The sequence below is a fragment of the Talpa europaea genome (genome assembly GCF_964194135.1).
Source record: "Talpa europaea genome assembly, chromosome: 6".
In the NCBI taxonomy this organism is placed as follows: Eukaryota; Metazoa; Chordata; class Mammalia; order Eulipotyphla; family Talpidae; genus Talpa; species Talpa europaea.
The window spans coordinates 53824992-53846837 of record NC_140072.1 but is presented as its reverse complement, the minus strand read 5'-3'; the positions used below and the strand labels follow the sequence as shown (position 1 = coordinate 53846837).

Sequence of the window (21846 nt, the reverse complement as noted above, 5' to 3'; positions counted from 1 at the left end):
GAAGAATGGGTCAAGAAGATGTGCTACATACAAACCATGGAGTGTTACATAGCCACAAGAAAAGATGAAATGCAGCCATTTTAAACAAAATGGAGGGAAGTTGAGAGAATTATGTATATATAGCAAAGCAAGTCAGAATGACAAAACAAATATTGGACATTAACATAACAGATAATTTGACAATGTAAAACACTTAAAAAAAGGAGGAGACGTCAGTAAATATCCTGAGGATTCTGAGGTTAAGAGTGAAAGGGGAAGGAGAAGGTATGAGGGGACACAAGGGATGGTGGTGGGGAAAAAACAAAATGAAGAAAAAACAAAAACCCCAGCTGGTCTATAAAGCCAGGGCTTCCTGTTCCTGTGTAAGAGGCTGGTGTTTCAGCAGCAGCATATGCTGAGAATTGGACGCTGAGAGGGTACAAGGCCTGGGGAGGCAGGACCTAGTAGACAATGTGAATAATGTGGTTTTTACTTCAGGACTTCCCTCTTGTGATGGGGAGGGGTGGTGGGTGAGCTCAAGGCCTCAGCTCAAGCTGGAGGCTCTGGAAAGGACTTGGAGTGTCATAGGGAAGTAATGTCTAAACATAAGGGTTTTCCTACTGCCTAAATTCCCTTCAGAGGCCTGCATGTACTCATGAAGTCTTGTGCCCCAGACATGCATGCCCCACCCCATTTTGGAAATTTTTGCAAACATTTAACATTTAAGACCCAGTAATGGGGCCTCCCCAGTGGCGCAGCGGTTGAGTGCTGGGTTGCAAAGCTGCCCACAACCTCTGCGGTGCCGGTTCGATCCCCGGCTGCTCCCCGGCCACTGGAGGAGGGTCCCACATGGCGCGCAGACCTCTCCTGCCGCCCGCTGCTCCCCTCAGCAGTGTATCATTGGTCTGCCTTGTACTGTTTCCCACTCTGGCTCTGGTGAATTCTCTCGCCCTCCCGTGTTTCTGACTGTACCCAGTGCTTGTATAAATAAATAAACAAACAAACAAATAAATAAATAAATCTTAAAAAAAAAAACCCAGTAATGATGGTAGTACAACTTCATAAATGTAATTAATGCCACTGAATTGTACACTTGAAAAGGCTAAATATGATATATGTAATATATATAAAAATATGTATTATATATTATTATATATTATAAATATAAATATAAAAATATATATCTCATATAATATATACTGTATCATGTATATATTATATATAAAATATATAATATATTTGCCATCCTCTGACACCTTATCCTTCCACTCTCCCCCCAAAAAAAACCACCCAAAAACCACTGAGCAGGTTAGAGGACATGATAAAAGTCATGTTACATACCTTTTAAATTATATTTTAACATTAATTTTATATATAGATGTGAGACATTTAAATAAATCCCCCCTTAACTTCCAAAAAGAGAGGGGTAGAGAATTTGCAAGGCCCCCTGCACCAAGATGTCTTGCCTATCCACAGGATGTATTACATCTTAGCGTTTTTCCTTTTTAAACTTTTATTATGGAAACTTAAGAAATACACTTAGAAAGTAGAGAGGATTGTAGGATAACTTTTCTTATTTATCTGTCCCTCCAATTTTTTCTCTTTGCTTTTTTTCCTGTAGATCTTATCATAGGCTTACCACAGGCTTCTTACCAATTCATCCATAAATTCTTCAATTATTCTATTTTAACATTATTATTTCATAACTTAAATCTCATTAAAAGATCCATTTGATGCTGCTGTAAGGGTAAAACAAAATAGAGTTATGTTCAAAAGTCAGCTAAGTTCTTAGATTGTAAGCATTAGATTCTTACTCCATATTTTAGGAGTTTGCACTCTACCTAGAAATAAAATCACTGACATAAGATTGCACAGAATTAAAGGCTACACTCTCCAAACCACAGATGCCAAAGAGCAGTTGGTGTAGATTCTGTTAGGAAACCTGCATCCTGGGTGTGTCAGCTGTGCGGGACTCCAAAAGAGAGTTGGCGCTCTGAGCCAAGTTGTTGGGAGGTCATGATAAGAAGATTCCAGGAATGAGTCTTGGCACTGAAAATTTGGTGTGCCTCACAAGATGATTCACAAGTAGCAAGTTCTAGAGATCAAGATTCCTAGTTTTTGCATTCAATCCCTTTGTCCCCTCAGACCTCCTCTTTCCTCTTACAATCTTCGTAAGCCACTGGTCCCATCACAAATGCTGTTCCAGTTCTCTCCTTGGGCAGCTTCTATCCACAGCCTGCTTCTCCAGCCTCAGGAGCTGGATGCTGTCCCATTAGCCTACCCCTGACCTCCTGATTCTTTAGTGTGGCTGTGATTGGACCCATTGTTTCTATTTGAGACCAGTGAAACTTGTACTTGCTTTTTGGATTTGAACATGGGCCTAGATAGTCTGAGGAACAAACTTATTCAAGCAATGATGGACTAGAGACTCTAGAGACTCTAGAGACTAAAAAGTAGTGGGCCGGGAGAGGAAGCGAGAAAAGAAAGGGGTGAGGGAGGGATGAATTAGGAGTGTGGCTGAGGCTGTAGAACAGGTGGTGAGAGTAGCAGAGGCTCCCTGCCCCACTGAGCAGAACTAAAGCAAGACTCAGGACCTGATCATTACCACCCTGGGCCCTGCAGGGCATGTCTGGGAATGCTTAAGCAGGGGTGTAAGGCAGAGGGCAGAGGAAATGAATTCTGCCAGGAGACCAATGAAAGATGACCAGAGCTGGAAATGGTCTCCACCAGGTAGTCACTGCAGTGGGACTTAAAGCCCTGGCTCTCTAGAACGTCCAGCTTCCAGATCTACACACTTGTCATTGACCGTGTGGTCTTGGCATTGGTGGTATCGTGTCTGCATCATCCGGAAGGCTCTTAGCAACACAGAACCTCAGGCCCTGTGTAGACCTGCTGAGTCAGAAACACCTGGGGTGGGGTTTGGGAATCTGTTTTAACACACCCTCCAGTGATTCCCATGCCTTCTCACATGTGAGGATTTCTTAACTAGACCCCAGGGTGTACAGCAATTTAAGGCCATCTTTTTAACTTTGTGATTCTTAACTAGTGGCTGGTAGCCGAATTAAAGAAAGAAGCAGTTTAGGAATGAAAGAGTTGTTGAACTAAAGTGACCTCATTGCTTATTAATTTACATAATGAATGTTGATTGGTCAGGTGTTATTCTAGCACCATGGAGACAATGGTGACATAATAGACTAAAACTTTTCTCCTAGTAGAGCTTACATTCTTCAAGTAAAATTTAATTGAGATAAAAAATGAAATATATGGTATCTAAAAGGTGAACAGTTCTAGGGAGAAAAATTAAGCAAGGAAGGGAAACTGGCAGGGTGTAAGTGGGGGTGGAGGGAGGATTTAACATTTAGACCAGGGAAGGAATGAGTGAAAAAAGAGCAAGTGAATAAAATCTTGAAGGAAACATCTGGGGGAAGATCATTTTAAGCAGCAAGGTGCAAGTGCAAAAGTCCTGTGGCAGAGCAGCCAGGGGCTGAGCAAAGTGCTACAGGAGATGTAGTCAGAGAGGTAACAGGTGACAGCTCAAAGAAGTGCAACCGATTTCAGTCTTTACTGGGTGTGATAAGGGAAGTGGATTCATTTTCTTGTTACTGTTATAACAAATTACCATAGACTTAAAGGATTAAAATAAAAATTAATTTCCTTACAGTTCTAGAGGTCAGAAATCTGAAATGAATCTTACATTGGCAGGGCTGGTTCCATCTGGGCTCTCCAGGGATGATCTGTTCCTTGCCTCTTGCAACTTTTACAGGCTGGTTCCTGGGTCTGTGACTGCAGCACCCCAAACTCGGCATCTGCAACTGTCCTCTCCTTCCCTGACTCTATTGTTCCTGCCTTTTTTCCTATAAGAACACCTGTACTTAAATTGGGTCTACCTCACAGTCCAGGATAATCTCCCCATGTTAAGATCCTTAGTTTAATCATATCTGTAACAGTCCCAGATGTGTGAGAGTGAGAGTGTGTGTGTGTGTTTGTCTGTGTATGTATGTGTGTGTGTGTGTGCGTGCACACGTGCTAGAGGATGGCTGGGAGGGAGGATAAGGAGGATAACCTATGAGATTTTTATACCTTCAGCTAATCTAAAACAAACAATTTTGGAAGAACTAAGAGTTTATTGATAATCTGTTATGTTTGGCTCCAACTAGCTTCTCTACCATTTCTCCTCCTGACTTCAAAGCCTCCCCCACTGCAGGCTCCTACTTTCTCTTAGGGCTTTCAGGACCTTGCCACCTTTTTTTTTTTTTTTTTTCTTTTTTTTTTAGGCTGTTGTAATTTTAATGAGAGTTGCTTAATTCTACTGTGTACTTCCCCAATGCTCCACCCTTATCATTCATATTGTACAGATAAAGAAACAGGTTTCTCATCTTAGATCACCCAGTGAGTAAGTGGACAGCTTCCTGGCCTCTAACTGCAGAATCTCCTAGGCCAGATAACCTTCAGAATTTCCTATACCCTCTTCAATCTAATACTATTTCCTTTGTGATCACCTTTCAGAGTGAGGAGGAAACTGGGGCAGTGGGGAGAGGAGGCCTGGCAACCAGCAACAGATGTGATCAGGAGAGGGTGACTTGGAAGTGAGGATTTTGAACTCCCTGCAATTTCTACCCCATGGCATTTTTTTTGGGGGGGTGGGGAGGAGACAGAGTGGGGAGAGAACAGATTATAAGAGAAAAAAGCTGCTGGAATGGTGGACAGTGCGATTGCTATGCTCTATAGAGCACCCTGGGAAGTGGTTTCCCACAGGGTGGTCACAAGCTGGGAGGCCTGGGAGGAAAGCCTTGGGGAAGAGCAAAACCTGGAACCGGAAAACCGGGATTTCATCCAGTCTTGGCTTCTGTTCATTAGACCTCAAACCCTCCCTCAGCAAACATTCAACTTAAAGAAGACAATATATGCAAAACAGTTCTGTAAAATGCTATCCAAGAATAAGATATTACAATGATGGACAAACCTTCCTTAGGAGGGCAATCTTTGGACAGGAGAGAATGCCTGTACACCTTTCCTGAGGCAATAGAGTTGCTGCCTTATGCTGGAGCAGTTAAAAGGACGCCCTTGAAAGACTTATTTGCAAGCTTTGCTCCAAAAAAACTGGCAACTTGCTCATTTCTTTCTTACCACCCAAATGTCAGAGGCAGTGTCTCTAGGTGGTGGTATTAGAGCAGGTTCTCATTTTATTTTACACATGATTCTGCATTGAAAAGAAAACAAAGACATGGACATGTAAAATAGTGGAGGAAGGTTTGGGGAACTTCAAGAGGTCAGGTTGGCCGGAAGGCGTGATGTGTGCCGGAAGTGGCTGACAACCTGGCAGAGGCTGTGTTTGTGGGCTTCTTTTTACAGTTTTACCACTTTGCTCCAGTTTGAAAACTGTGATTCTCAAAGCATGCTACCTAGTCCAGCACACTGGTCTCATCTGGAAACTTGTTAGAAATGCAGATTCTCAGACCCCAGCCCACATCTATTGCATCAGAAACCCTGGGGATAGCACTTAGTTCTGTTTTAGTAAGCCTATCAGATGATTTTGGTGCATTTAAAGCCTGCAAGCCACCGGTTTCGAGTATTTCCAGGTTGGGGCTATGCTGTCAGCCCCCACTAAGCTAGTCAAAAAGAGCCAGTTCCCTCCATGATCTGTTGGCTCACTGTCTTGTGGAGAGTCCTGGAGAAGTCCGAGAGAAACCCTCTTCTCTGACATAATGGCAGAGAGGAGAGGACTTGCCTCCAATGATTAGTTGGGATTTTATTTACAGACAGATAAGTGTTTGGTAGAGACAGACTTCAAAGTGCTAGCTCAAATTCAGTTGCTTCTGTCTTTGGGAGAAAAAGATCTGGAGGTAATCCAAGAGGTGCTCAGAAGGCCCTGGGTCATCCAGTTCTAGGGTGTTACAAAGTGTTCCCTGCTGGTTCCCCAGACTCTGGTGGTTGCCTGCTTGTTCTCATTATCCAAGGACAGAGCCTCCCACCCACCTTGGCTGCAGAACAAGGAGGCCAGGAGTAGCTGAATTAAGGTGACTCCCTCAGGGCCGACTCCAGCACCTTTCAGATCCCTCACCTGGAAGCCAGCTCTGCTTTACTGTACTGACTTTACTCCCAAACCTGGAATTACCTGAAATTACCACCATTCCTGTGTGTCTTGCCTTCTTTCTAGTCTAGAGTGCTTAGTATACAGTAAAGAACTCAATAAATGATTGTCACTACTATTATTGTTATTTTGTATTGAACAGGTAAGAGCGGTAGGGCATCCTGGAGAGAGGGGACTTCAGGGCCTGCCTACATAATTTCAGGACCCAACACAAAGTGAAATGTGAGGTCTGGTCAGGGATGTGGGAACTAAATCTCCCCTTCCTATGGGCCCCCTGCCCCAACCTATGTGTGATGGCCAGTCCCCAAGAGATGGCCTCCTTTATGGAGGGACATGTTCGGGTCCTGAACCAGAAGTGGGTGAGAAGCCCCTACTGAGAAGCCCCTACTGCCAAAGACTATCAGGAGGGACTGCCAGCCCAGGGTCAGAAAGGCTGCCACTGTGTCCCTCAGGAAGCATCCAGCCTGACTCCCTCTACTCACTCCCCCTGAGTCCTGGCTGGGGCAGGAGGGCAGTGGAGGAGTGGAGGCAGGAAGGCAGTGGAGGAGGCAGCAAAGGGGGGCAGCAGTCATGGAGTGGGGTGGGGGATGTTGGGAGGAGCAGGTGGCCAAAAATTCATCCCAGAGTTCACATTGCTTAGCACTTTGGGTGCATCTTCCCAGGTCTCTTATGTGCAGATTTAATGTGGATATTTATTTTACTTAATGCTCATTTTCTCTTATGTACAATTTGCTGAAAGAATTTTTAAGCAAGAAAAGTGATATGTCCAGATACAGTGGTGTGTTGGGGTTGTTTTTCCTGGTTTCTAAGATGCCAAACCCATTTCATCTCAATTTCTTCAGTGACCTCGATGGTGATTTGAGATCAGTTTTATGGAAAACACCACAGAAATCTGTAAATTTTATAAATTGGGACATGTTTATTAATAGGAGAGCCACTTTACTTGTACACCAGGGGATTCTTAGGTGGCAGAGAAGAGAGAACAACATTTTAGGCAAAGCGAGTAAGAGACGAGGCAGGTAGAATGAAGGTAGCTTGCTTGGGAAAGCCTGCTGTACGGAGGGAAGGCTGGGAGGCTACCTTGAGTAAGGCCTTGCGAGCCATGCAGATGTACTTGGGGGTTTATTTTTAGGAGGATAATAACTGATAGCAGAGTATTTGGTGGACAGGTGTGCAGTGGGACTGGCAGCAGGAAGATTGGCTAGGAGGCACTTGTACGGGGACAGGGAAAACCATGAGAGTCTCAACAGCGCATGGCCAAGACTCTCCTTGTGCAGACCCAAAGCAACTCTAAGAGAGGATCTCCTTCAGGAAAGTCCTTCTGGAGTCCAGGAAGCTTCACCAAGCTTGAGATGTCTGTTATAGTAAAAATTCACCTCCATCCCTACAAGTCTCTGGAGTTCTTAGTTATGGTAAATGAACTTACTTATAGCCTGAACTTCTTCAGGCTAAAACAAACAAACCTTCCCCCTGCCACCCTGAAACCTAGTTTTCTTTGGAAAGCACTGGGCTGTTCATTCACCAGCTCCCATCTAGGGAGTAGGGCTAAGTTGTCAGAATTCTCCTAGCATCCTGTTGCTCTTCATAAAATGTTTTCCTCCACCCTCTTCTAAAACCCTTTTTAAAAATTTTTTTCTTTTTATTTATATATATTTTTTACATCATTGTTCATTTTTAAGCAATGTTTGCTTCCCACCCTTCCAGGTGTAGTCCCATAGAGTTTCCTTCACCAGTTCACCTGTGCACCATCACCTCAGTCCCCTGTGCTCCTCCCTCCCTCCCTCTGATCCCTCTCCTGCCTCCTCCCCTGCAGGATGTCTTTGGTTTATAATTGTCTGTTTTGTTTTGTTTTGTTTTGTATTTTTACTATTTTTCCCCCTACTGTCTTATTTGGTTCCCTATATTCCTCCTATAAGTGAAACCATCTGATATTTTTCTTTTTCCTTCTGCCTTATTTCACTGAGCATAATTCCTTCTAGCTCCATCCACGTTGCTGTGAATGGCATGAGTTTATCTTTATTGATTGCTGAATAGTATTCCATTGTGTATATATACCATGTCTTCTACATCCAGTCATCTATTTTTGGGCACTTGGGTTGTTTCCTGGAAAACCCTTTATTCTATCTATCTATCTATCTATCTATCTATCTATCTATCTATCTATCTATCTATCTATCTATCTATCTATTTATTTTTACCTTTGGGGACAGTAGTAGCCTGGCTCACCAACATGGTCTGGATGTTCCCTTAGTCCTTGAGGTCCTGGGGGCCTTGGTTAACTTGAGTTTTATATTATCCTGCACAACTTCAACCATCAGGTCCATCCAGTCTATATCTGGATTCAAAGTTCCCTCATCTCATGATGGAACTTATCAATCCATATTAAATTTTGTTTCATACAAATAGAATGTACATGTTGTTTTCCTAGCATTCCTGGGTCATTTACCTGGAAGCAGAGGTTATCACTCTTCTCTAAACTCTTTGCTAACATATCACTCTTCTTTGTTTTTCAGAATCAGTTCTTCTGAGGCCCGTCCATCTCACTCTGTTGCCTTGTCTCATCACTGACATTGATGGTTTGGGGACATTTCACGTGGAGAGACACGCAGGGTCCCACACTCAGGAGGGCCCCACATTTGGCTTAATGCTTTCCTGTTGTCATCTTGAACTTCTTTTTCTTAAAGAAACTTTTATTTATCTTGAAAGTCTTAATAATTCTGTCTTTGAACTTGTGTTTAGTAGGTGATGTCCAATGGGACAGTGGAGTATGTGTGTGAACAGAGGAGTTGCAAACAGCTGCAGTGTCAGCCAGTGCTAAGGCAATTAGGAAACCCCAGGAGCACAGAATTCTGGGCGACTCAGGATGTGTGGGAGTCCAGTGGGACTCAAAGTAAATACAAAGTAAACAAAAGTGTGTTATGTCTATGAGGAATAAGTGAGCATTTTTACAGCTCCAGAGACTACGTGTTCTGTTCCTCCTAGAACTTGCTTCAAATGCAGGCATTTAAGAAACAAAAACAAACCAGAAACCCTATCCTATCCTTTCTTACTGTATCAGTCAACCAGTTATTCTGATAATGATGACAGAGGAAAGGGAAGATTGGGCAACCCATACTTTCTTCTCCTGTCAGTCCTTCCTGTCAGTCAGTCCTTCCTCCCCAGTGAACATGCAGTAGAGTGTTGGTAGAATTGCAAGAAGTGAAACAAGAACACATGATCCTCCTGCCTCCTCTCCACCCCCTTAGTGTGTCTCTGGTTTATAATTGCTTGTTGATTTTGATTTTTACTTTATTACAATTAGTCTTTTTCCTAGTCCCTTATTTAGGTTTTCTAAATTCCTGCTATGAGTGAGACCATCTGGTATTTCTCTTTTTCTTTCTGGCTATAACCAAGATGAAAATGCATACATTGTGCAAAAATGAAAAATGATGTAAAAATATGTGCAATTAAAAAAATTAAAAAAAGAGCACATGAATTAGTTTTGTGTAGCATTTCTGTTCTGGTGAGAATCAAATACATGCACTGCACCAGCTTCAAAATACAATTCTTGTAATTTAACATCTAAGTTAAATTGCAGTTGTTTTGCATTTTAAACTGGCATTGCATGATATAAAGATGAAGAGTAAAGTTCATGCTAATAATTAAACATTTTAATTTTTCTGTACCTTGAGTGATATTAAAAAGTCATAAAAATAGAATATAAAACAACATGATACCTCAAGAAAGAGAACACAAAAGAAGAAAAAAGTTTTATGTTGCAATATCTTTAATGACACTTCTTACTTTTTGCATCAAGTGTTCTCCATTTTTTACACTGTCCTGGAACCCACAAATTTTGTAGCTGGTCCTGCTCCCAATCATCTAGAACTTAGAGTTGAGGCTCACAGGCTTTCTCTCCATGCTCCTATCTGGCATCATGTTCTGCAAACTCAATCTTCTTTGACTGATCTACATCCAGATACAGAGTTTTGGAAAAGGCAGTGTATTGTCTTAAGATACAAAGTTGTATATGTGGAATACTTATAAAATATTGATCCTATTTTATGCCCAAAAATAGATGACTGGATCAAGAAAAAGTGGTATATATACACAATGGAATATTATTCAGCAATCAAAAAAGATAAACTCATGCCATCCGCAGCAATGTGGATGGAGCTAGAAGGAATTATGCTCAATGAAATAAGACAGAAGGAAAAAGAAAAATATCGGATGGTTTCACTTATAACAGGAATGTAGGGGAACCAAATAAGACATCAGTGCAAAAAAAAAAAAAAACCAGTACAAAACACAGCAAAACAAAAACAGACAATTATAAATCAGAGACATCCTGCAGGGGAAGAGGAGGGAGAGGGAGCAGAGGGAGGGAGGGAGGAGCACAGGGGACTGTGGTGATGATGCATGGGTGAATTGGTGGAGGAAATTGTATGGGGTCTCAACCTGAGGGGGGGGGGAAGCAAATATTGTTTAAAAAAAAATCATTATGTTCTCATAAAAATATTGATCTTATTTTAGACAAGCATGTTTAATACTTTTCATAAAAAAATTTGAAATGGTATGTACATTAAATATGGGAGATTATTATTTTTTCATTTTATATATTTTTTACATCATTTTTCATTTTTGCACAATGTATGCATTTTAATCTTAGTTATAGTCCCCATACAATTCTCACCCCCCTTGTTTTAATCCTACTCAATATGGGAAATAATTAAATGAAGTTGTATCTTTGTAATGGAATATTTTGAAGCCTTTAAAACTGATGGCAAAGCCACATGTTTATTGATATAGTAAAGCCTTCTTGCTATATTAGTACGTTAGTAAGTTGGTAAGTTCTTACAAAACAGTAGAATAGTGTACTTCCAGTTTTACTATATAAGTACAATTATAACTGCACACATAGATGTGCATTCAAAATGTTTAGAAGGACAAATATTAAGGTATTTTTAGTAATCAGGTCTCGATTATGAGGTTGGATTTTTTTTGTTGTTGTTTAGGGGATTTCTGGGTTTTTCTCAATGAACATTTATTGCTCATATAAAAAGATATAATAAAAGCTTTTTTTTTTTTTTAAAGCTGAGGTCTGTGATGGTTAATTTTATATTTCAACTTGGCTAGGCTTTTGTGCCTAGATGTTTGGTCGAAGTATTTCTAGATGTGATTAACACTTAAATCAGTAGATTTTGAGTAAAGCATTTCACCATCCATAATATGGGTAGACCTTATCCAATTAATTGAAGTCCTTAAGAAAAAGATCCACATGCTCAGCGAAATAAGCCAGAAAGAAAAAGAAAAATACCGGATGCTCTCAATCATAGTAGGAATTTAGAAAACCTAAATAAGGGACCAAGAAAAAGACTAATTAATACAAAGTAAAAATCAAAATCAACAAGCAACTATAAACCAGAGACACACTATGGGGGCGCGGAGGGGAGGTGGGGAGAGGAAGGATTAGGGTCAAAATAAGGGGGGTGCAATTGCATGGGGAATATAACCAAAATGAAAATGCATACATTGTGCAAAAATGAAAAATGATGTAAGAATTATATAAAACAAAATATTTAAAAAAAAAAGAAAAAGATTCAGGTCTCCCAGAGGAAGAGGGAGTTCTGTCTCCAAACTGCCTTCCCAGGCATCAACTCTAACCTGGGTCTCCATTCCACTGGCTGGACCCACAGATTTTGGACTCGTCAGCCCCTCCACAATTGTGAGAGCCAATTCCTTAAAAGAAAGCCCTCTCTGTACATGGATGTCCTATTGATTCTGTTTCTCTGGAGACCCCTGACTAATATAATGCAGTTTTTTTCAGTTGTCCATTTCTGTGACCACATCTGTCATAATCAGAATTTGTACCACTGTCTAAAATCTTTTACCCACTCAGAACCTCAGATGCCACTTTGAATCTCACACCTGTGTCCTTACCTGTTTCTTCAGTCTCATTAAAAGCTCTGGTCTTGTCATCCTTACATTTTCTCGTCATCCATTGGTCCTCTTCTGAATGACTCCTCTGTCTTTCTCACTCAGCTTAAGCTTCCACAACTCATTATCTCAGTCACTCTCATCCAAATGTTCAGCTCTCTCCCACTTTTCCTTTTGCTTCAACTGTCCTGCCAATTTCCAACTCTAGGTTGCCAATAACCAACCACTGCCTTCTCTGAATCCACCTCACCAATTGCTACCTCTATACCCACATGTCTGACATATTTAGGATCTCCAGAGAGGTAGAATTCCTTCTTTCTTCAGGGGACCTCAATGTTTTTTCCCTTAAAGATTTCACTTAATTGGATGAGACCCATCGACATTACAGAAGATAATTGGTTTTACTCAAAATCTGCTGATTTCAATATTAATCACATCTAAAAGATATTTTGACCAAACATAGACTAATCCAGTTGATATATAAAGTTAACTATTACATTTGAAAATGTGAGATATGAAAATTTACATTTCCATTTAGCAAATAGGTGAGCACATTGACTGTGCTATGGGATGAGGATCTGAAAACACAGTTCTTTCTCTACCGCTTTCTCCCAAGAAGCTCATTATTTCTGAGAGTGAGGTGGACTCAAAGTAGACATTTACAATACAGGGTGATGAGGAAAAGGTATTAGAGGTGAGCAGTGTATTATCTATTTGTAAGATACAAAATTTGATATGGATCTATTAAATCATCCATAAGATCAAGGAATTTTGAACCCAGACATAGACTGGCTCAACCTCACGGTTGACCTTGTACAGGATGACATAGAACTTGGGCTGGATGAAAAGGTGACAGCTGCAGTGCATCTTAAAGAGTAAGTGGGAATTGGGTGGGTAACGAAAGTAGACGAGGACAGGACACACCAGGTTGGAAAATGAGGCAATGGAGCAGCTCACTGCACAAAGATCCCAAGCTAATGTGTATACATCCGCAAAAGTGAGAAAGCAGAGAAAAGGTTCTTGAGTTTCACAAAACAATGCATATATACAAAATCTGCTACAGCCAGGTTCTAAGCATGTGTGCATGTTGAGGGAGAGTGTAGTGTGGGGTGGAGAGAGGAGTTTCTGCCTTTATGGAGTTAACCGGTAGATTGAGGGCACACACACTTATACACTCACATATTCACAATGGACTGGAGTGACCAGAAATGACTTTGTCCATTGTCCTATGTTTATAGCAATGTTGAGAAGACCATAGTGGAGGAGCTGGACAGCTGAGAGAGCGGGTGCAGCCATGATGTCAACAGAAGTTCAAAGAAGGCTGATAGGGGCCCAGTTTCCACTACACCAGAAAGAGAGCAAATCTGCCAGAGGGGAGAGTTTGTGTCAGGAAGAGGAATGAATTGGGGCAGAACAGGGAGTGGGGAATACAAGCTTAAGTAGTTTGGATTTGATCCTGTGGGCAGTGAGGAAGGAATCAGGAGAGAAAAGGAAAAGGAAGGGGGGAGGAAGAAGAACCCCCATCTCAGTCAGGAGGGAGGAAGAGAGCTCTTGGTGATGATGGTGGGGTGAGGCTCTAGGCTGTCATCAGGAAGGAGAATTTGAAGACATCTGGTCCAGTTGTGTGGCAACTATCACACATGATCACTACTTCTTGTCTCCCAAATTATGCTGGGGGTGCTGGGACTATTTGTAAGAACTGGGAGACATTTTTGAATTTTGCCTCATGAAAAGTGCAATGCTATGCACTTGTATGTGCAGCCTGATAATCATAATTAAGAGATATGTGAGGAATATTTAGAAACTCTCCTCAAAAATTTCTCAAGTTTGGGCCTCCCCGGTGGCGCAGCGGTTGAGCACTGGGTTGCGAAGCTGCCCGCGGCCTCTGCGACGCAGGTTCGATCTCCGGCTGCTCCCCAGCCACCAGAGGAGGGTCCCACATGGCGCACAGACCTCTCCTGCCGCCCGCTGCTCCCCTCAGCAGTGTACTTCGGTCCTTCTGCCTGCTCTGCTCCCCGCTCTGCCTCTGGTGAATTCTCTCACCCTCCCGCGCTTCTGACTGTACCCAGTGCATGTATAAACAAACAAACAAACAAACAAACAAACAAACAAACAAATAAATAAATAAATAAAACATGCCTCTATTTAAAAAAAAAAAAATTTCTCAAGTTTGATAGAGCCTCGCAGCCAGGAACTGTAAAATAGAGTGGCTTACACATCCTGATGAAAGCTACTATGACGCAGTTGAAGAGAATAAGCTTCCAGGTCTTGAAGGTACTTTTGAGCCACCAGTTGTGTTACTTTATAATCTCACAGGGCTGAGATTCACCTTCAGCAACTTCAGATGAAGGTGAGCTGTGGCAATATCCTGGAGATGGGACCAGGAACTGTAGCTCCTTCAAGTAAATACTATAAGGAAAGGAGTATCCTTGGCTCCTTCTGAGACTAGAGGACTCAAGTGGAGGCTGCATCTTCTTGCAGTGGCCTAGGCCTGCCCCTGAAGTGGAACTAACCTTGTTTCCATTATAAAAACGGAATCAACTGGAGTCCTTTATCCATACCAAAGGCAGCTAGTACCAATAGATTGGACATCATGGAGCTCAACCCACTGCGAGGTGGTTTGGGGAAAACATTTAGCTCAGGACAGACAACCCATTTTCAATGGGACAAACAATCTCACCAAATCATCTCAATTGAAAAGTATAAATGTCAGAGCCACAGGGTATGCCACAGGAAGGCGGTGGCACACCCTCAGCAAGCAAAGTTACTGGTGTTTTTAGGTCTCCTTGAAGGCTTCCAGTCATCCAAGTCTAGGTTATGTTGGAACCCAGACAAACTGAGCATGCCCTCATATCCCCTTGAGTCCTCATCTCTGTTTGTAATCCATCCTTGAAATATAGTGTAACATTATTATGCCCTAAAACAATAAAAGGCTTTTAATCAACATGTGAATAGACCCTGAATCAGAGGTAGAGATCAAATGGAGAATTCCCACATACCAGGGAAGTGGGCCCCTGGGAAACGAGGTGTTGTGCTCTAATCCAGACACTGCAGATACCAACTTGGTCAAACAGCTGCTGTTAAAGGGAGAGGTTAGAAGCTTTGGTGTCTGTGCTAAAGCTAAAGCTAAAGGCAAAGGTGAAGGCTTGCACTCAGCTGCTCCAGAAAAGCTTTGTTATGTGGTCCACGATACATGGGAGACTGAAACTTTTCAAGCATGTGAGAGAATAAAACTTTATCTACACTCCCTCACTAGGGGACCTCATCCTTTCCCAGGGCTTTAAGTACAACCTGTGTTGACAACTCCCCTATTTTATCTCGAGCTAGATATCTGATATGAACAACTCCTCCTAGGGCCAGCTGTCTGCTTATCATGACCTCCAAGATTATCATAAGCATTTCAGCTTAGCATGTCCAAAATGGATCCCTGGACATACCCACTAAGTCCATTCTTCCTTATACTGCCCTCTGTCAATAAATGGTACTGCCCATCTGCTTAAATTCTAGACCTGGAGCCATCCTGCACCTTTCACATCTAATCTGCAAGTATTGGCAGTTCTATCTCCAAAACATGTCTTGAGCCACCCAATTTTCTTTCTTTCTGTAGCCATTACCTTTTATCTGGTTGACTCAGTGAGCTTCTAGCTGGTTACCCACTTCATCTTCTGCTTTCTTTTAATCCATGTTCTGGGCAATAGCCACGGTGACTTAAAAGTATTTATATGTTGAATTATGTCACTTACCTGCTTAGTATCCATGAGAATCTTACCGTTCTATTGAACTTAGAATAAAATCCCACCTTCCTCCCACAGGCTTCCAGAATCTCTCTGAATCTGAACCTCATCCCACACTCCCTGCCCTCCTGATGCGGCCCCTGCTTGCACCTCTCATAGGGGCTTGTTTTTGCCTAAATGTTTCCTACTTTTTAACTGTCTGTCTCCTCACTAGACTGTAAACTCCACGAAGGTGCGACCATATTGGTTGTATTAACAACCGTCTCTCTGGGCTGATACAATACTTGGCATAATAGTTATTTAAAAAATTCCCATTGAATGAATGAATGAATGAATGAATGAATGTAAGCCTATGGGGCAAGGAGGACAGGGTCTTACAGGACTGGATAAAGTTGAATTCAGGGTCCTCCCCGGTGGCGCAGCGGTAGAGCGCTGGGTTGTGAAGCTGCCCGCGGCCTCTGCGGTGCTGGTTCAGCCCCCGGCTGCTCCCCGGCCACCAGAGGAGGGTCCCACATGGCGCGCAGACCTCTCCTGCCGCCCGCTGCTCCCCTCAGCAGTGTACTTCGGTCCTTCTGCCTGCTCTGCTCCCCGCTCTGGCTCTGGTGAATTCTCTCACCCTCCCGCGCTTCTGACTGTACCCAGTGCATGTATGAACAAAACAAACAAACAAACAAACAAATAAATAAAAACATGCCTCTATTAAAAAAAAATCTTAAAAAAATAAATAAATAAAGTTGAATTCAGCAGTAGCATGACACCGGTACTGAGAGAACTGGCTGCTTAAGGGCATGACATACTGGGAGAGTCTTGGAGAGTCCCATCTGTCAAAGCTCTTAGCACTGTGTGCTGATGGTTCTTTAAGCAGGGATAAATAGTAACACAATTATTACCCTGAGTGATCAACCAAGCAAAATGAAGAGACTTTGAAATATAGTGTAACATTATTATGCCCTAAAACAATAAAAGAATTTTAATCAACATATGAATAGACCCTGAATCAGAGGTAGAGATCAAATGGCGAATTCCCACATACCAGGGAAGTGGGCCTCTGGGAAACGAGGTGTTGTGCTCTAATCCAGACACTGCAGATACCAACTTGGTCAAACAGCTGCCGTTAAAGGGCCTCAGCCACACTACATCTCTACCTTTCTCTGTCCTCTCACCCATTCCATGCACTGATAATCTTTGTCTTTTCAAGCAGCCATATTCTACCTCTGCTTGCTGTCTGCTTACCTGTCTGTCATTTTTGGTGCTCCCTTCACCATGCTCAGAAGGTTGACCTTTCTTTAGAATCCCTGCATTCCAGAGGGTCTCAGGTGTTCTGGCCTCTGTCCTGGGGAGTGACTCCTGAATAAACAACCCATATGCTCTAATCTTGCCTACTGTGTGGGTTAGAGAGCCCCTAATGTCTGCCTCCACAGCCTCATCAGCATGTCATCTTCAAGGTATGACACCCACTCTGTAAAGCTACATGCAGCTCTCTCTAGCAGGAGGGAAGAAACGTCATTTCTCATGCTCCTGTGTTTGAAAGAACAGGCTGTACTCCTCTGTTAGGTGCCTCGAAAAAGCCGCAGAGTAAAGACAGACCCTCTCTCCAATCTCTACTTCCTGTTTTAACTTCCTTTTTTTGAGGTTTCATAGTTGTTTTTTTTTTTTTTAAAGATTTATTTATTTATTTATACAAGCACTGGGTACAGTCAGAAGTGCGGGAGGGTGAGAGAATTCACCAGAGCCAGAGGGGAGAGCAGAACAGGCAGACAGACGAAATACACTGCTGAGGGGAGCAGCGGGCGGCAGGAGAGGTCTGCGCGCCATGTGGGACCCTCACCCGGCGGCCGGGGATCGAACCGGCGCTGCAGAGGCTGTGGGCAGCTTTGCAGCCTAGTGCTCAACCGCTGTGCCACTGGGGAGGCCCCATAGTTTTTTTTTTAAATTGTACATCATTCATGTAATTTAAGAATATGTGTAACAAAACTCACTTACAAGGTTGAATGCATGCATACTAAAGGACCTATAAACAATATGTTAGAATCCTGACTTATGACAAAGGCTGGGTGGTGGTGGGCAGGGTTCAGGTGTCAGATTGAAGGGTTAAAAAAATATGGCACAAAATAAACTACCAATAGAGGGGCCTTGCATGGGCTGGTGAGACTATGCTATGCATTGAAGAATAATTAACCACTTACATCTGAGATCCTTTAAAAAGTTAAAAGCCAAGAGTGTTGAGTGTTCTGCTTGTCCCTCTGAAGCATGCCTAAAGTAGCGTCCCAGTGGGTAGTCTGTTCTGACACCCGGGACCAGGAGGACTGTGATGATGGCTAGAAGCCCCTCCACATCTCTTACTGTTTGTGTGGCCAGATGGTGCTGGTGCTGTACAGTACAGTGCATGAGGGCTCCAGATGGAGCCCATGTGATTGATGGTGGCAAACATGTCCACAAGTTTTGTACTATAGAAGGTGAGGAGACATTGCCTGAAGGCATTGAAACAGTGCAGAAAGAAGAGTATGCAAAGTGTGGACTGCCTCTCTTCTATCAGCCCCAGCAGAAGAATGCTCCCATGACCTTCATGTGGATGGAGCCATGGTCAAGTGTGGCCAGGGTTTTGGGAAAATGAGTGTGTATATATATATATATATATATATATATATATATATACACTCCTAAGAAAGAGCCTCTTAAGAAAGTGACGATGACCAAATAGACTAAAGACATGGGAAAGTTCAACACTGTCACTGTGTCTACCTCTGATGAAAAGGAGGAGGACACTGGGGCTAGGAAAGTTGCTGACTCTTATGCACAAAATACCAAAGAGATTGAAAACAGCTGCAGCACAAAGGCATGCACAAGAGGTGTCTGCAAGAACTGGCTGAACTGGAAGCCAAGAGGGTGGAAATGAAGGTGACCTTGGCTGACAACCAGTTCAAATGATCAAGACCTTTTTCTGAACCCAGGCTAGAGGAAAGCATTTAAATCAAGAGGAAGGCAAATTTTTTTGCCTATGTGAACTAGTTCTTACCTTTGTCCCCAGCAGAAGTCTTTACGTTGCTTCCCATTGATTCTCCTATATTCAGTGAGTAGAAGCTTAGGTTCCCACCTCAGACCTGCATAATCAGAGTCAGAGCTGCATAACCAGATCCCCAGGTGGTAGAATGCATATTTTTAAAATTCGAGAACCTCTGCTCTTAGAAGCAATTGGGAAGTGGAACTTTGCGTAGGGTCCAGTGCTGCCCAGCCTACCGAGCCATTTCACTCTTCTCCATGGCCGTCTCCACAGCTTTGACTGCAGAAGGAACACAATTCTGAGCAGTGGCAAGGTCTAGGATGTAGTCTCAGAGAGAATGAACAGAGTCCAAAAAAGCTTAAGTCACTGGATTTGGGAAGGTCAGGAAGCTGCGAGGCAGGGTGTTTGGTAGTTGTCCATAGGGTTGTTGAAGTCTCCCAGGATTCTGCAGAACTGAGAGAGGAGAGGAAAACTATGACCTAGAAGCCCAAGATGGCAGCAAAAGGAGGACAGCATGGGGTGACCCGCCTGGAGGCCCTGAGTCTTAAAGGAGTGGGATTTTACCTATGGACAGCAGCTGCACTGGCCCTGGGAATGCTAATCTTAGCTCAAAACTCACAGCTCTTTGGGAGGTGAGGCCTCTAAAGGAGTCAGATTCAGATAAGACCCAGATATGAAGGACACATTCCATGGAGACACCAAGGGTTCTGAAGTGTTACTTTAGCACAAAATTCGAGCTCTAGTAAGCTCACTGTGGACATTCAAAAAGAGAAGTAGGAAATTAAAGGAGGAGAGCAAGTGGGGGTCAGTACTGTAGGAAGAAACAGAAGGCTGGAGGCTGGAGGAGAGCTGACATTTTGGGAATTGTAGCAGTCAGGATACAATAGGTTAGGCTACTGCAACAGGTGATTTCAAATTTTGGTGCCTTAAAGCTACAGGTTATTTCTTGTCCATTACAGGTTAATGGGGACTCTGCTCCATGTCCATTAAGGTTCAGGGTGTCTCTGCTCCATGTCATCTTCATTTACAGATCCTGGCTGACGGAGGTGCTGCCTCTGTACTTCCATGATTGCCAAAGCTCAATTTTCTGTCTTCCGTTGCTGGATTTTTCATTGGCCAAAGCAAGTCACGTGACCACATCTAACTTTACAGGGACAGAGTTCTTACTATGAACTTGGGAAGTATTAGATGTAGCTGGTGACTAGAACTAATGATTACCACTGATAGCGACTATAGTTTAGAGGGATGTGAGCCATAGGATGAACTTACCTGAATTTAAGTTTGGAACAGAACTCTGGGACAGAGTCATGCTGGCATGGAAACCAACTGCCATCCACTGGTGAGGGGCAGAATACTGATGACAATAGAAGTCTGTGCTTGTTCTGCAGGCATGTATTAGTTCTTAAGATTTTTCCAAAATCTTATCAGAAATCTACAGACACACACGGTTCCTAGGAAGGCATGTCAACCCTGCTCTTTGCCCTACAAAGTTGGTCTTTGTAATTAATGGTTTTGTTTTCAGGCCAAAGAGATATTGGATAAATAACTGGCAGCAAAAACCGAAGAACAGGAATATACTGTTCTGGTTGTGTCCACTGATACTTTAATCTCGACTCCCTGAACTCCTCTGTCTCCTTGAGGTACCAATCATGTTGCCAGTGGGAGCAGCCTGTCTCTACATTTTCCCTCATGGTTAAAATCCTGCCATTCATGATATCACCTTTTCCTCTCTGAGAGGATTTAGAGAAGCAAATTTATAATGTTCTTGGGTTAAGCAATGAGCAAGGGTCCTGTGGCCATTTTGATGGCCAGGTTTCTAGTTCCAAAGAAATAAAACTATTGAATCAAGAATGTTAGGGGTGGGGGTGGGCAAAATTGGCAATGGGGGTCCAGGTGTACAAACCTCCAGTTATAAAATGAATAAGTCTTGGAGATGTAATGTGCAATATTTGTATATTTGAAAGTTACTAAGAATAAATTTTAAATGTTCTCAACACAAGGAAAAACAATTGTAACTATGTGTGGTGATAGGATATTACCTAGGCTTCTTGTGATGATCTTTTGTTATATACAGAGTTATTGAATCATTGTGTTGTACCCCAGAAACTAACACAATGTTATATGTCAATTATATCTCAAAAAAAAAAACCAAAAAAAAAAAAACTGAAATTAGGGCCTCCCCTGGTGGCGCAGGCAGTTGAGCGCTGTGCTGTGAAGCTGTCCTCAGCCTCTGCAGCGCAAGTTTGATCCCGGCTGGCGGAGGGTCCCACATGGCACGGCAAAACTCTTCTGTCGTGCCCGCTGCTCCCCTCAGCAGTGTATTTCAGTCAGGCTGCCTGTTCTGTTCCCCACTCTGTCTCTGGTGAATCCTCTTGCCCTCCCATGCATCTGGCCTGTACCCCGGTTCTTGTATAAATAAATAAATAAATCTTAAAAAAAAACTAAAATTCCTGCTATGAGTGAGACCATCCGGTATTTTTCTTTTTCTTTCTGGCTTATTTTGCTGTAAGGGACCAGGAAAATGAATAACTATAAGAAAGTGAAAATCAAAATCAACAAAAAACTATGAACCAGAGACACTCTATGGGAGGTGGGGGGCGGGGAAAGGATGGCTTGGGGTAAAAATAAGGGGGTTGCAATTGTATGGGGAATATAAAAATAAAATTTATTTAAAAAAAAACCTAAAATTAAAACAAAGGAAACTTATTGGGTTTTGGGGCTGCACAATCATATAATTTGTTATGATGAAACTACCAATTTCTATGTTTTTCCTATTGAAGTTTTTTTTTAAAAGTAGAGCTAATTATCAGAATTCCATAGAATTACTGATGTACTTTAAAAATTCCTTTTGATTTAGTGAAGAAACACCTGCAATAGGGATTGGCCACGTTTTGTAAAAAATACAATGACGAACACCCTGATAGTGGTGCAATCACATATATAAAACACATTTGCAGAATGTCTTAGGTTTTATTTTTAATTTTACTTTTAGTGATTGCTTTTAATTAGCTTGATAAAAACTTTGATAGGACACTTAGGAATTTTTTTCCACAATTATCCATTATACTTTCAACTTGAGTTGCATGTCATAATTTTACTTTGGCTTTAAAATTCTACAGACCACT

General features: G+C 42.4%; 1 pseudogene across 1 annotated transcript; it reads left to right on the top strand.

The window, feature by feature from the left end:
* The first annotated feature begins 17970 nt into the window (after positions 1 to 17970).
* LOC311172121 (STING ER exit protein-like) lies at positions 17971 to 18648 on the top strand (annotated as a pseudogene). The gene has a single exon. The product of its transcript is annotated as an STING ER exit protein-like (transcript).
* Positions 18649 to 21846: the final 3198 nt, after the last annotated feature.